Genomic DNA, 12500 nt, shown 5'->3' with positions numbered 1-12500 from the left:
GCTGATCTTTAAATGGCCCACTTTTTGGAGCAGCCCTCGCTTACGGCCATACCGCGCTGAGAGCGCCCGATCTCGTCTGATCTCGGAAGCTAAGCAGCGTCGGGCCTGCTTAGTACTTGGATGGGAGACCGCCTGGGAATACCAGGTGCTGTAAGCTTTTGCCTTTTCTTCACTATTTATATAATATGCTGGCTTTTAGAAAGACGTGTTTTACCGCTCTATTTATTACAATCATTTAAATGTATTATAGAGTTTTAAGTGTTTTACATGTTTTTTAGGCCATTTTATTACTCTTAACATTTTAAGTGAGTGTGTGTCTTTAAAAAATGGATGGTTGGCCTGCCATGTGACTAGACACATGACAGGAAGCAGGAAGTACAACTGTATAAGAGAGCAGCATGACAAACAAAGGACAGTCACCAAACTGTTGGATTGAGGAGTTGCTAATTTTAGAGCTCACCTTTCCATTCACCACCTGCAAACTTTGGATTACACTTTCTGTGGATTGTATATACACCGGTGGACACTCACATTGGACTTATCAACACACTGGGATTCTTGGACTGTTTTTAGGGTATGGACAAATGAACTGTATTCTTTTAACAGCGTTTACCTCTTTTTATCGTGTTGTTTTAAAGTCTTTTATGTGAACCTTGTAAATAAACCAAATCTATTTAAACCAATCTTCTTTTATGTCTCATTCTTTTAACCACTAGTCATCTCTCACAGTTAAATCTGACCCCATTTTAGTCTTGTAACTCGGCTGATAAGGCCGATTGTTACACTTGGATGGGAGACCGCCTGGGAATACCAGGTGCTGTAAGCTTTTGCCTTTTCTTCACTATTTATATAATATGCTGGCTTTTACGGAGGCTGATCTTTAAATAGCCCACTTTTTGGAGCAGCCCTCGCTTACGGCCATACCGCGCTGAGAGCGCCCGATCTCGTCTGATCTCGGAAGCTAAGCAGCGTCGGGCCTGCTTAGTACTTGGATGGGAGACCGCCTGGGAATACCAGGTGCTGTAAGCTTTTGCCTTTTCTTCACTATTTATATAATATGCTGGCTTTTAGAAAGACGTGTTTTACCGCTCTATTTATTACAATCATTTAAATGTATTATAGAGTTTTAAGTGTTTTACATGTTTTTTAGGCCATTTTATTACTCTTAACATTTTAAGTGAGTGTGTGTCTTTAAAAAATGGATGGTTGGCCTGCCATGTGACTAGACACATGACAGGAAGCAGGAAGTACAACTGTATAAGAGAGCAGCATGACAAACAAAGGACAGTCACCAAACTGTTGGACTGAGGAGTTGCTAATTTTAGAGCTCACCTTTCCATTCACCACCTGCAAACTTTGGATTACACTTTCTGTGGATTGTATATACACCGGTGGACACTCACATTGGACTTATCAACACACTGGGATTCTTGGACTGTTTTTAGGGTATGGACAAATGAACTGTATTCTTTTAACAGCGTTTACCTCGTTTTATCGTGTTGTTTTAAAGTCTTTTATGTGAACCTTGTAAATAAACCAAATCTATTTAAACCAATCTTCTTTTATGTCTCATTCTTTTAACCACTAGTCATCTCTCACAGTTAAATCTGACCCCATTTTAGTCTTGTAACTCGGCTGATAAGGCCGATTGTTACACTTGGATGGGAGACCGCCTGGGAATACCAGGTGCTATAAGCTTTTGCCTTTTCTTCACTATTTATATAATATGCTGGCTTTTACGGAGGCTGATCTTTAAATAGCCCACTTTTTGGAGCAGCTTTCGCTTACGGCCATACCGCGCTGAGAGCGCCCGATCTCGTCTGATCTCGGAAGCTAAGCAGCGTCGGGCCTGCTTAGTACTTGGATGGGAGACCGCCTGGGAATACCAGGTGCTGTAAGCTTTTGCCTTTTCTTCACTATTTATATAATATGCTGGCTTTTACGGAGGCTGATCTTTAAATGGCCCACTTTTTGGAGCAGCCCTCGCTTACGGCCATACAGCGCTGAGAGCGCCCGATCTCGTCTGATCTCGGAAGCTAAGCACCGTCGGGCCTGCTTAGTACTTGGAAGGGAGCCCGCCTGGGAATACCAGGTGCTGTAAGCTTTTGCCTTTTCTTCACTATTTATATAATATGCTGGCTTTTAGAAAGACGTGTTTTACCGCTCTATTTATTACAATCATTTAAATGTATTATAGAGTTTTAAGTGTTTTACATGTTTTTTAGGCCATTTTATTACTCTTAACATTTTAAGTGAGTGTGTGTCTTTAAAAAATGGATGGTTGGCCTGCCATGTGACTAGACACATGACAGGAAGCAGGAAGTACAACTGTATAAGAGAGCAGCATGACAAACAAAGGACAGTCACCAAACTGTTGGATTGAGGAGTTGCTAATTTTAGAGCTCACCTTTCCATTCACCACCTGCAAACTTTGGATTACACTTTCTGTGGATTGTATATACACCGGTGGACACTCACATTGGACTTATCAACACACTGGGATTCTTGGACTGTTTTTAGGGTATGGACAAATGAACTGTATTCTTTTAACATCGTTTACCTCGTTTTATCGTGTTGTTTTAAAGTCTTTTATGTGAACCTTGTAAATAAACCAAATCTATTTAAACCAATCTTCTTTTATGTCTCATTCTTTTAACCACTAGTCATCTCTCACAGTTAAATCTGACCCCATTTTAGTCTTGTAACACGGCTGATAAGGCCGATTGTTACACTTGGATGGGAGACCGCCTGGCAATACCAGGTGCTGTAAGCTTTTGCCTTTTCTTCACTATTTATATAATATGCTGGCTTTTACGGAGGCTGATCTTTAAATAGCCCACTTTTTGGAGCAGCCCTCGCTTACGGCAGTACCGCGCTGAGAGCGCCCGATCTCGTCTGATCTCGGAAGCTAAGCAGCGTCGGGCCTGCTTAGTACTTGGATGGGAGACCGCCTGGGAATACCAGGTGCTGTAAGCTTTTGCCTTTTCTTCACTATTTATATAATATGCTGGCTTTTAGAAAGACGTGTTTTACCCCTCTATTTATTACAATCATTTAAATGTATTATAGAGTTTTAAGTGTTTTACATGTTTTTTAGGCCATTTTATTACTCTTAACATTTTAAGTGAGTGTGTGTCTTTAAAAAATGGATGGTTGGCCTGCCATGTGACTAGACACATGACAGGAAGCAGGAAGTACAACTGTATAAGAGAGCAGCATGACAAACAAAGGACAGTCACCAAACTGTTGGATTGAGGAGTTGCTCATTTTAGAGCTCACCTTTCCATTCACCACCTGCAAACTTTGGATTACACTTTCTGTGGATTGTATATACACCGGTGGACACTCACATTGGACTTATCAACACACTGGGATTCTTGGACTGTTTTTAGGGTATGGACAAATGAACTGTATTCTTTTAACAGCGTTTACCTCGTTTTATCGTGTTGTTTTAAAGTCTTTTATGTGAACCTTGTAAATAAACCAAATCTATTTAAACCAATCTTCTTTTATGTCTCATTCTTTTAACCACTAGTCATCTCTCACAGTTAAATCTGACCCCATTTTAGTCTTGTAACTCGGCTGATAAGGCCGATTGTTACACTTGGATGGGAGACCGCCTGGCAATACCAGGTGCTGTAAGCTTTTGCCTTTTCTTCACTATTTATATAATATGCTGGCTTTTACGGAGGCTGATCTTTAAATGGCCCACTTTTTGGAGCAGCCCTCGCTTACGGCCATACCGCGCTGAGAGCGCCCGATCTCGTCTGATCTCGGAAGCTAAGCAGCGTCGGGCCTGCTTAGTACTTGGATGGGAGACCGCCTGGGAATACCAGGTGCTGTAAGCTTTTGCCTTTTCTTCACTATTTATATAATATGCTGGCTTTTAGAAAGACGTGTTTTACCGCTCTATTTATTACAATCATTTAAATGTATTATAGAGTTTTAAGTGTTTTACATGTTTTTTAGGCCATTTTATTACTCTTAACATTTTAAGTGAGTGTGTGTCTTTAAAAAATGGATGGTTGGCCTGCCATGTGACTAGACACATGACAGGAAGCAGGAAGTACAACTGTATAAGAGAGCAGCATGACAAACAAAGGACAGTCACCAAACTGTTGGACTGAGGAGTTGCTAATTTTAGAGCTCACCTTTCCATTCACCACCTGCAAACTTTGGATTACACTTTCTGTGGATTGTATATACACCGGTGGACACTCACATTGGACTTATCAACACACTGGGATTCTTGGACTGTTTTTAGGGTATGGACAAATGAACTGTATTCTTTTAACAGCGTTTACCTCGTTTTATCGTGTTGTTTTAAAGTCTTTTATGTGAACCTTGTAAATAAACCAAATCTATTTAAACCAATCTTCTTTTATGTCTCATTCTTTTAACCACTAGTCATCTCTCACAGTTAAATCTGACCCCATTTTAGTCTTGTAACTCGGCTGATAAGGCCGATTGTTACACTTGGATGGGAGACCGCCTGGGAATACCAGGTGCTATAAGCTTTTGCCTTTTCTTCACTATTTATATAATATGCTGGCTTTTACGGAGGCTGATCTTTAAATAGCCCACTTTTTGGAGCAGCTTTCGCTTACGGCCATACCGCGCTGAGAGCGCCCGATCTCGTCTGATCTCGGAAGCTAAGCAGCGTCGGGCCTGCTTAGTACTTGGATGGGAGACCGCCTGGGAATACCAGGTGCTGTAAGCTTTTGCCTTTTCTTCACTATTTATATAATATGCTGGCTTTTACGGAGGCTGATCTTTAAATGGCCCACTTTTTGGAGCAGCCCTCGCTTACGGCCATACCGCGCTGAGAGCGCCCGATCTCGTCTGATCTCGGAAGCTAAGCAGCGTCGGGCCTGCTTAGTACTTGGATGAGAGACCGCCTGGGAATACCAGGTGCTGTAAGCTTTTGCCTTTTCTTCACTATTTATATAATATGCTGGCTTTTAGAAAGACGTGTTTTACCGCTCTATTTATTACAATCATTTAAATGTATTATAGAGTTTTAAGTGTTTTACATGTTTTTTAGGCCATTTTATTACTCTTAACATTTTAAGTGAGTGTGTGTCTTTAAAAAATGGATGGTTGGCCTGCCATGTGACTAGACACATGACAGGAAGCAGGAAGTACAACTGTATAAGAGAGCAGCATGACAAACAAAGGACAGTCACCAAACTGTTGGATTGAGGAGTTGCTAATTTTAGAGCTCACCTTTCCATTCACCACCTGCAAACTTTGGATTACACTTTCTGTGGATTGTATATACACCGGTGGACACTCACATTGGACTTATCAACACACTGGGATTCTTGGACTGTTTTTAGGGTATGGACAAATGAACTGTATTCTTTTAACAGCGTTTACCTCGTTTTATCGTGTTGTTTTAAAGTCTTTTATGTGAACCTTGTAAATAAACCAAATCTATTTAAACCAATCTTCTTTTATGTCTCATTCTTTTAACCACTAGTCACCTCTCACAGTTAAATCTGATCCCATTTTAGTCTTGTAACTCGGCTGATAAGGCCGATTGTTACACTTGGATGGGAGACCGCCTGGGAATACCAGGTGCTGTAAGCTTTTGCCTTTTCTTCACTATTTATATAATATGCTGGCTTTTACGGAGGCTGATCTTTAAATGGCCCACTTTTTGGAGCAGACCTCGCTTACGGCCATACCGCGCTGAGAGCGCCCGATCTCGTCTGATCTCGGAAGCTAAGCACCGTCGGGCCTGCTTAGTACTTGGATGGGAGACCGCCTGGGAATACCAGGTGCTGTAAGCTTTTGCCTTTTCTTCACTATTTATATAATATGCTGGCTTTTAGAAAGACGTGTTTTACCGCTCTATTTATTACAATCATTTAAATGTATTATAGAGTTTTAAGTGTTTTACATGTTTTTTAGGCCATTTTATTACTCTTAACATTTTAAGTGAGTGTGTGTCTTTAAAAAATGGATGGTTGGCCTGCCATGTGACTAGACACATGACAGGAAGCAGGAAGTACAACTGTATAAGAGAGCAGCATGACAAACAAAGGACAGTCACCAAACTGTTGGATTGAGGAGTTGCTAATTTTAGAGCTCACCTTTCCATTCACCACCTGCAAACTTTGGATTACACTTTCTGTGGATTGTATATACACCGGTGGACACTCACATTGGACTTATCAACACACTGGGATTCTTGGACTGTTTTTAGGGTATGGACAAATGAACTGTATTCTTTTAACAGCGTTTACCTCGTTTTATCGTGTTGTTTTAAAGTCTTTTATGTGAACCTTGTAAATAAACCAAATCTATTTAAACCAATCTTCTTTTATGTCTCATTCTTTTAACCACTAGTCACCTCTCACAGTTAAATCTGATCCCATTTTAGTCTTGTAACTCGGCTGATAAGGCCGATTGTTACACTTGGATGGGAGACCGCCTGGGAATACCAGGTGCTGTAAGCTTTTGCCTTTTCTTCACTATTTATATAATATGCTGGCTTTTACGGAGGCTGATCTTTAAATAGCCCACTTTTTGGAGCAGCCCTCGCTTACGGCCATACCGCGCTGAGAGCGCCCGATCTCGTCTGATCTCGGAAGCTAAGCAGCGTCGGGCCTGCTTAGTACTTGGATGGGAGACCGCCTGGGAATACCAGGTGCTGTAAGCTTTTGCCTTTTCTTCACTATTTATATAATATGCTGGCTTTTAGAAAGACGTGTTTTACCGCTCTATTTATTACAATCATTTAAATGTATTATAGAGTTTTAAGTGTTTTACATGTTTTTTAGGCCATTTTATTACTCTTAACATTTTAAGTGAGTGTGTGTCTTTAAAAAATGGATGGTTGGCCTGCCATGTGACTAGACACATGACAGGAAGCAGGAAGTACAACTGTATAAGAGAGCAGCATGACAAACAAAGGACAGTCACCAAACTGTTGGATTGAGGAGTTGCTAATTTTAGAGCTCACCTTTCCATTCACCACCTGCAAACTTTGGATTACACTTTCTGTGGATTGTATATACACCGGTGGACACTCACATTGGACTTATCAACACACTGGGATTCTTGGACTGTTTTTAGGGTATGGACAAATGAACTGTATTCTTTTAACAGCGTTTACCTCGTTTTATCGTGTTGTTTTAAAGTCTTTTTTGTGAACCTTGTAAATAAACCAAATCTATTTAAACCAATCTTCTTTTATGTCTCATTCTTTTAACCACTAGTCACCTCTCACAGTTAAATCTAATCCCATTTTAGTCTTGTAACTCGGCTGATAAGGCCGATTGTTACACTTGGATGGGAGACCGCCTGGGAATACCAGGTGCTGTAAGCTTTTGCCTTTTCTTCACTATTTATATAATATGCTGGCTTTTACGGAGGCTGATCTTTAAATAGCCCACTTTTTGGAGCAGCCCTCGCTTACGGCCATACCGCGCTGAGAGCGCCCGATCTCGTCTGATCTTGGAAGCTAAGCAGCGTCGGGCCTGCTTAGTACTTGGATGGGAGACCGCCTGGGAATACCAGGTGCTGTAAGCTTTTGCCTTTTCTTCACTATTTATATAATATGCTGGCTTTTAGAAAGACGTGTTTTACCGCTCTATTTATTACAATCATTTAAATGTATTATAGAGTTTTAAGTGTTTTACATGTTTTTTAGGCCATTTTATTACTCTTAACATTTTAAGTGAGTGTGTGTCTTTAAAAAATGGATGGTTGGCCTGCCATGTGACTAGACACATGACAGGAAGCAGGAAGTACAACTGTATAAGAGAGCAGCATGACAAACAAAGGACAGTCACCAAACTGTTGGATTGAGGAGTTGCTAATTTTAGAGCTCACCTTTCCATTCACCACCTGCAAACTTTGGATTACACTTTCTGTGGATTGTATATACACCGGTGGACACTCACATTGGACTTATCAACACACTGGGATTCTTGGACTGTTTTTAGGGTATGGACAAATGAACTGTATTCTTTTAACAGCGTTTACCTCGTTTTATCGTGTTGTTTTAAAGTCTTTTATGTGAACCTTGTAAATAAATCAAATCTATTTAAACCAATCTTCTTTTATGTCTCATTCTTTTAACCACTAGTCCCCTCTCACAGTTAAATCTGATCCCATTTTAGTCTTGTAACTCGGCTGATAAGGCCGATTGTTACACTTGGATGGGAGACCGCCTGGGAATACCAGGTGCTGTATGCTTTTGCCTTTTCTTCACTATTTATATAATATGCTGGCTTTTACGGAGGCTGATCTTTAAATGGCCCACTTTTTGGAGCAGCCCTCGCTTACGGCCATACCGCGCTGAGAGCGCCCGATCTCGTCTGATCTCGGAAGCTAAGCAGCGTCGGGCCTGCTTAGTACTTGGATGGGAGACCGCCTGGGAATACCAGGTGCTGTAAGCTTTTGCCTTTTCTTCACTATTTATATAATATGCTGGCTTTTAGAAAGACGTGTTTTACCGCTCTATTTATTACAATCATTTAAATGTATTATAGAGTTTTAAGTGTTTTACATGTTTTTTAGGCCATTTTATTACTCTTAACATTTTAAGTGAGTGTGTGTCTTTAAAAAATGGATGGTTGGCCTGCCATGTGACTAGACACATGACAGGAAGCAGGAAGTACAACTGTATAAGAGAGCAGCATGACAAACAAAGGACAGTCACCAAACTGTTGGATTGAGGAGTTGCTAATTTTAGAGCTCACCTTTCCATTCACCACCTGCAAACTTTGGATTACACTTTCTGTGGATTGTATATACACCGGTGGACACTCACATTGGACTTATCAACACACTGGGATTCTTGGACTGTTTTTAGGGTATGGACAAATGAACTGTATTCTTTTAACAGCGTTTACCTCGTTTTATCGTGTTGTTTTAAAGTCTTTTATGTGAACCTTGTAAATAAACCAAATCTATTTAAACCAATCTTCTTTTATGTCTCATTCTTTTAACCACTAGTCACCTCTCACAGTTAAATCTGATCCCATTTTAGTCTTGTAACTCGGCTGATAAGGCCGATTGTTACACTTGGATGGGAGACCGCCTGGGAATACCAGGTGCTGTAAGCTTTTGCCTTTTCTTCACTATTTATATAATATGCTGGCTTTTACGGAGGCTGATCTTTAAATAGCCCACTTTTTGGAGCAGCCCTCGCTTACGGCCATACCGCGCTGAGAGCGCCCGATCTCGTCTGATCTCGGAAGCTAAGCAGCGTCGGGCCTGCTTAGTACTTGGATGGGAGACCGCCTGGGAATACCAGGTGCTGTAAGCTTTTGCCTTTTCTTCACTATTTATATAATATGCTGGCTTTTAGAAAGACGTGTTTTACCGCTCTATTTATTACAATCATTTAAATGTATTATAGAGTTTTAAGTGTTTTACATGTTTTTTAGGCCATTTTATTACTCTTAACATTTTAAGTGAGTGTGTGTCTTTAAAAAATGGATGGTTGGCCTGCCATGTGACTAGACACATGACAGGAAGCAGGAAGTACAACTGTATAAGAGAGCAGCATGACAAACAAAGGACAGTCACCAAACTGTTGGATTGAGGAGTTGCTAATTTTAGAGCTCACCTTTCCATTCACCACCTGCAAACTTTGGATTACACTTTCTGTGGATTGTATATACACCGGTGGACACTCACATTGGACTTATCAACACACTGGGATTCTTGGACTGTTTTTAGGGTATGGACAAATGAACTGTATTCTTTTAACAGCGTTTACCTCGTTTTATCGTGTTGTTTTAAAGTCTTTTATGTGAACCTTGTAAATAAATCAAATCTATTTAAACCAATCTTCTTTTATGTCTCATTCTTTTAACCACTAGTCACCTCTCACAGTTAAATCTGATCCCATTTTAGTCTTGTAACTCGGCTGATAAGGCCGATTGTTACACTTGGATGGGAGACCGCCTGGGAATACCAGGTGCTGTATGCTTTTGCCTTTTCTTCACTATTTATATAATATGCTGGCTTTTACGGAGGCTGATCTTTAAATGGCCCACTTTTTGGAGCAGCCCTCGCTTACGGCCATACCGCGCTGAGAGCGCCCGATCTCGTCTGATCTCGGAAGCTAAGCAGCGTCGGGCCTGCTTAGTACTTGGATGGGAGACCGCCTGGGAATACCAGGTGCTGTAAGCTTTTGCCTTTTCTTCACTATTTATATAATATGCTGGCTTTTAGAAAGACGTGTTTTACCGCTCTATTTATTACAATCATTTAAATGTATTATAGAGTTTTAAGTGTTTTACATGTTTTTTAGGCCATTTTATTACTCTTAACATTTTAAGTGAGTGTGTGTCTTTAAAAAATGGATGGTTGGCCTGCCATGTGACTAGACACATGACAGGAAGCAGGAAGTACAACTGTATAAGAGAGCAGCATGACAAACAAAGGACAGTCACCAAACTGTTGGATTGAGGAGTTGCTAATTTTAGAGCTCACCTTTCCATTCACCACCTGCAAACTTTGGATTACACTTTCTGTGGATTGTATATACACCGGTGGACACTCACATTGGACTTATCAACACACTGGGATTCTTGGACTGTTTTTAGGGTATGGACAAATGAACTGTATTCTTTTAACAGCGTTTACCTCGTTTTATCGTGTTGTTTTAAAGTCTTTTATGTGAACCTTGTAAATAAACCAAATCTATTTAAACCAATCTTCTTTTATGTCTCATTCTTTTAACCACTAGTCACCTCTCACAGTTAAATCTGATCCCATTTTAGTCTTGTAACTCGGCTGATAAGGCCGATTGTTACACTTGGATGGGAGACCGCCTGGGAATACCAGGTGCTGTAAGCTTTTGCCTTTTCTTCACTATTTATATAATATGCTGGCTTTTACGGAGGCTGATCTTTAAATAGCCCACTTTTTGGAGCAGCCCTCGCTTACGGCCATACCGCGCTGAGAGCGCCCGATCTCGTCTGATCTCGGAAGCTAAGCAGCGTCGGGCCTGCTTAGTACTTGGATGGGAGACCGCCTGGGAATACCAGGTGCTGTAAGCTTTTGCCTTTTCTTCACTATTTATATAATATGCTGGCTTTTAGAAAGACGTGTTTTACCGCTCTATTTATTACAATCATTTAAATGTATTATAGAGTTTTAAGTGTTTTACATGTTTTTTAGGCCATTTTATTACTCTTAACATTTTAAGTGAGTGTGTGTCTTTAAAAAATGGATGGTTGGCCTGCCATGTGACTAGACACATGACAGGAAGCAGGAAGTACAACTGTATAAGAGAGCAGCATGACAAACAAAGGACAGTCACCAAACTGTTGGATTGAGGAGTTGCTAATTTTAGAGCTCACCTTTCCATTCACCACCTGCAAACTTTGGATTACACTTTCTGTGGATTGTATATACACCGGTGGACACTCACATTGGACTTATCAACACACTGGGATTCTTGGACTGTTTTTAGGGTATGGACAAATGAACTGTATTCTTTTAACAGCGTTTACCTCGTTTTATCGTGTTGTTTTAAAGTCTTTTATGTGAACCTTGTAAATAAACCAAATCTATTTAAACCAATCTTCTTTTATGTCTCATTCTTTTAACCACTAGTCACCTCTCACAGTTAAATCTAATCCCATTTTAGTCTTGTAACTCGGCTGATAAGGCCGATTGTTACACTTGGATGGGAGACCGCCTGGGAATACCAGGTGCTGTAAGCTTTTGCCTTTTCTTCACTATTTATATAATATGCTGGCTTTTACGGAGGCTGATCTTTAAATAGCCCACTGTTTGGAGCAGCCCTCGCTTACGGCCATACCGCGCTGAGAGCGCCCGATCTCGTCTGATCTCGGAAGCTAAGCAGCGTCGGGCCTGCTTAGTACTTGGATGGGAGACCGCCTGGGAATACCAGGTGCTGTAAGGTTTTGCCTTTTCTTCACTATTTATATAATATGCTGGCTTTTACGGAGGCTGATCTTTAAATGGCCCACTTTTTGGAGCAGCCCTCGCTTACGGCCATACCGCGCTGAGAGCGCCCGATCTCGTCTGATCTCGGAAGCTAAGCAGCGTCGGGCCTGCTTAGTACTTGGATGGGAGACCGCCTGGGAATACCAGGTGCTGTAAGCTTTTGCCTTTTCTTCACTATTTATATAATATGCTGGCTTTTAGAAAGACGTGTTTTACCGCTCTATTTATTACAATCATTTAAATGTATTATAGAGTTTTAAGTGTTTTACATGTTTTTTAGGCCATTTTATTACTCTTAACATTGTAAGTGAGTGTGTGTCTTTAAAAAATGGATGGTTGGCCTGCCATGTGACTAGACACATGACAGGAAGCAGGAAGTACAACTGTATAAGAGAGCAGCATGACAAACAAAGGACAGTCACCAAACTGTTGGATTGAGGAGTTGCTAATTTTAGAGCTCACCTTTCCATTCACCACCTGCAAACTTTGGATTACACTTTCTGTGGATTGTATATACACCGGTGGACACTCACATTGGACTTATCAACACACTGGGA

General features: G+C 40.8%; 16 non-coding genes and 1 pseudogene across 16 annotated transcripts; all 17 read left to right on the top strand.

Moving 5' to 3' along the window:
• Positions 1-38: 38 nt before the first annotated feature.
• Positions 39-157, top strand: LOC141306421 (5S ribosomal RNA). The gene has a single exon (XR_012345386.1). It is a non-coding gene; the product is annotated as a 5S ribosomal RNA (ribosomal RNA).
• A 753-nt stretch (positions 158-910) lies between these two features.
• On the top strand, positions 911-1029 carry LOC141306410 (5S ribosomal RNA). Its single transcript, XR_012345375.1, has one exon. It is a non-coding gene; the product is annotated as a 5S ribosomal RNA (ribosomal RNA).
• A 753-nt stretch (positions 1030-1782) lies between these two features.
• LOC141306388 (5S ribosomal RNA) lies at positions 1783-1901 on the top strand. The gene has a single exon (XR_012345353.1). It is a non-coding gene; the product is annotated as a 5S ribosomal RNA (ribosomal RNA).
• Positions 1902-1985: 84 nt separating this feature from the next.
• Positions 1986-2104, top strand: LOC141346336 (5S ribosomal RNA; annotated as a pseudogene).
• A 753-nt stretch (positions 2105-2857) lies between these two features.
• Positions 2858-2976, top strand: LOC141318677 (5S ribosomal RNA). Its single transcript, XR_012352978.1, has one exon. It is a non-coding gene; the product is annotated as a 5S ribosomal RNA (ribosomal RNA).
• Positions 2977-3729: 753 nt separating this feature from the next.
• Positions 3730-3848, top strand: LOC141306377 (5S ribosomal RNA). The gene has a single exon (XR_012345342.1). It is a non-coding gene; the product is annotated as a 5S ribosomal RNA (ribosomal RNA).
• A 753-nt stretch (positions 3849-4601) lies between these two features.
• LOC141306366 (5S ribosomal RNA) lies at positions 4602-4720 on the top strand. The gene has a single exon (XR_012345331.1). It is a non-coding gene; the product is annotated as a 5S ribosomal RNA (ribosomal RNA).
• Positions 4721-4804: 84 nt separating this feature from the next.
• Positions 4805-4923, top strand: LOC141318622 (5S ribosomal RNA). The gene has a single exon (XR_012352927.1). It is a non-coding gene; the product is annotated as a 5S ribosomal RNA (ribosomal RNA).
• Positions 4924-5676: 753 nt separating this feature from the next.
• On the top strand, positions 5677-5795 carry LOC141318132 (5S ribosomal RNA). The gene has a single exon (XR_012352466.1). It is a non-coding gene; the product is annotated as a 5S ribosomal RNA (ribosomal RNA).
• A 753-nt stretch (positions 5796-6548) lies between these two features.
• Positions 6549-6667, top strand: LOC141306355 (5S ribosomal RNA). Its single transcript, XR_012345320.1, has one exon. It is a non-coding gene; the product is annotated as a 5S ribosomal RNA (ribosomal RNA).
• A 753-nt stretch (positions 6668-7420) lies between these two features.
• Positions 7421-7539, top strand: LOC141317974 (5S ribosomal RNA). The gene has a single exon (XR_012352319.1). It is a non-coding gene; the product is annotated as a 5S ribosomal RNA (ribosomal RNA).
• A 753-nt stretch (positions 7540-8292) lies between these two features.
• LOC141306344 (5S ribosomal RNA) lies at positions 8293-8411 on the top strand. Its single transcript, XR_012345309.1, has one exon. It is a non-coding gene; the product is annotated as a 5S ribosomal RNA (ribosomal RNA).
• A 753-nt stretch (positions 8412-9164) lies between these two features.
• Positions 9165-9283, top strand: LOC141306322 (5S ribosomal RNA). The gene has a single exon (XR_012345287.1). It is a non-coding gene; the product is annotated as a 5S ribosomal RNA (ribosomal RNA).
• Positions 9284-10036: 753 nt separating this feature from the next.
• On the top strand, positions 10037-10155 carry LOC141306311 (5S ribosomal RNA). Its single transcript, XR_012345276.1, has one exon. It is a non-coding gene; the product is annotated as a 5S ribosomal RNA (ribosomal RNA).
• A 753-nt stretch (positions 10156-10908) lies between these two features.
• On the top strand, positions 10909-11027 carry LOC141306300 (5S ribosomal RNA). Its single transcript, XR_012345265.1, has one exon. It is a non-coding gene; the product is annotated as a 5S ribosomal RNA (ribosomal RNA).
• Positions 11028-11780: 753 nt separating this feature from the next.
• On the top strand, positions 11781-11899 carry LOC141318312 (5S ribosomal RNA). Its single transcript, XR_012352635.1, has one exon. It is a non-coding gene; the product is annotated as a 5S ribosomal RNA (ribosomal RNA).
• An 84-nt stretch (positions 11900-11983) lies between these two features.
• LOC141306289 (5S ribosomal RNA) lies at positions 11984-12102 on the top strand. The gene has a single exon (XR_012345254.1). It is a non-coding gene; the product is annotated as a 5S ribosomal RNA (ribosomal RNA).
• Positions 12103-12500: the final 398 nt, after the last annotated feature.

This window comes from Garra rufa, chromosome 1 (genome assembly GCF_049309525.1).
Source record: "Garra rufa chromosome 1, GarRuf1.0, whole genome shotgun sequence".
Lineage (NCBI taxonomy): Eukaryota > Metazoa > Chordata > Actinopteri > Cypriniformes > Cyprinidae > Garra > Garra rufa.
The sequence above is the reverse complement of the archived record's forward strand: the minus strand, read 5'-3'. Positions and strand labels throughout refer to the sequence as shown.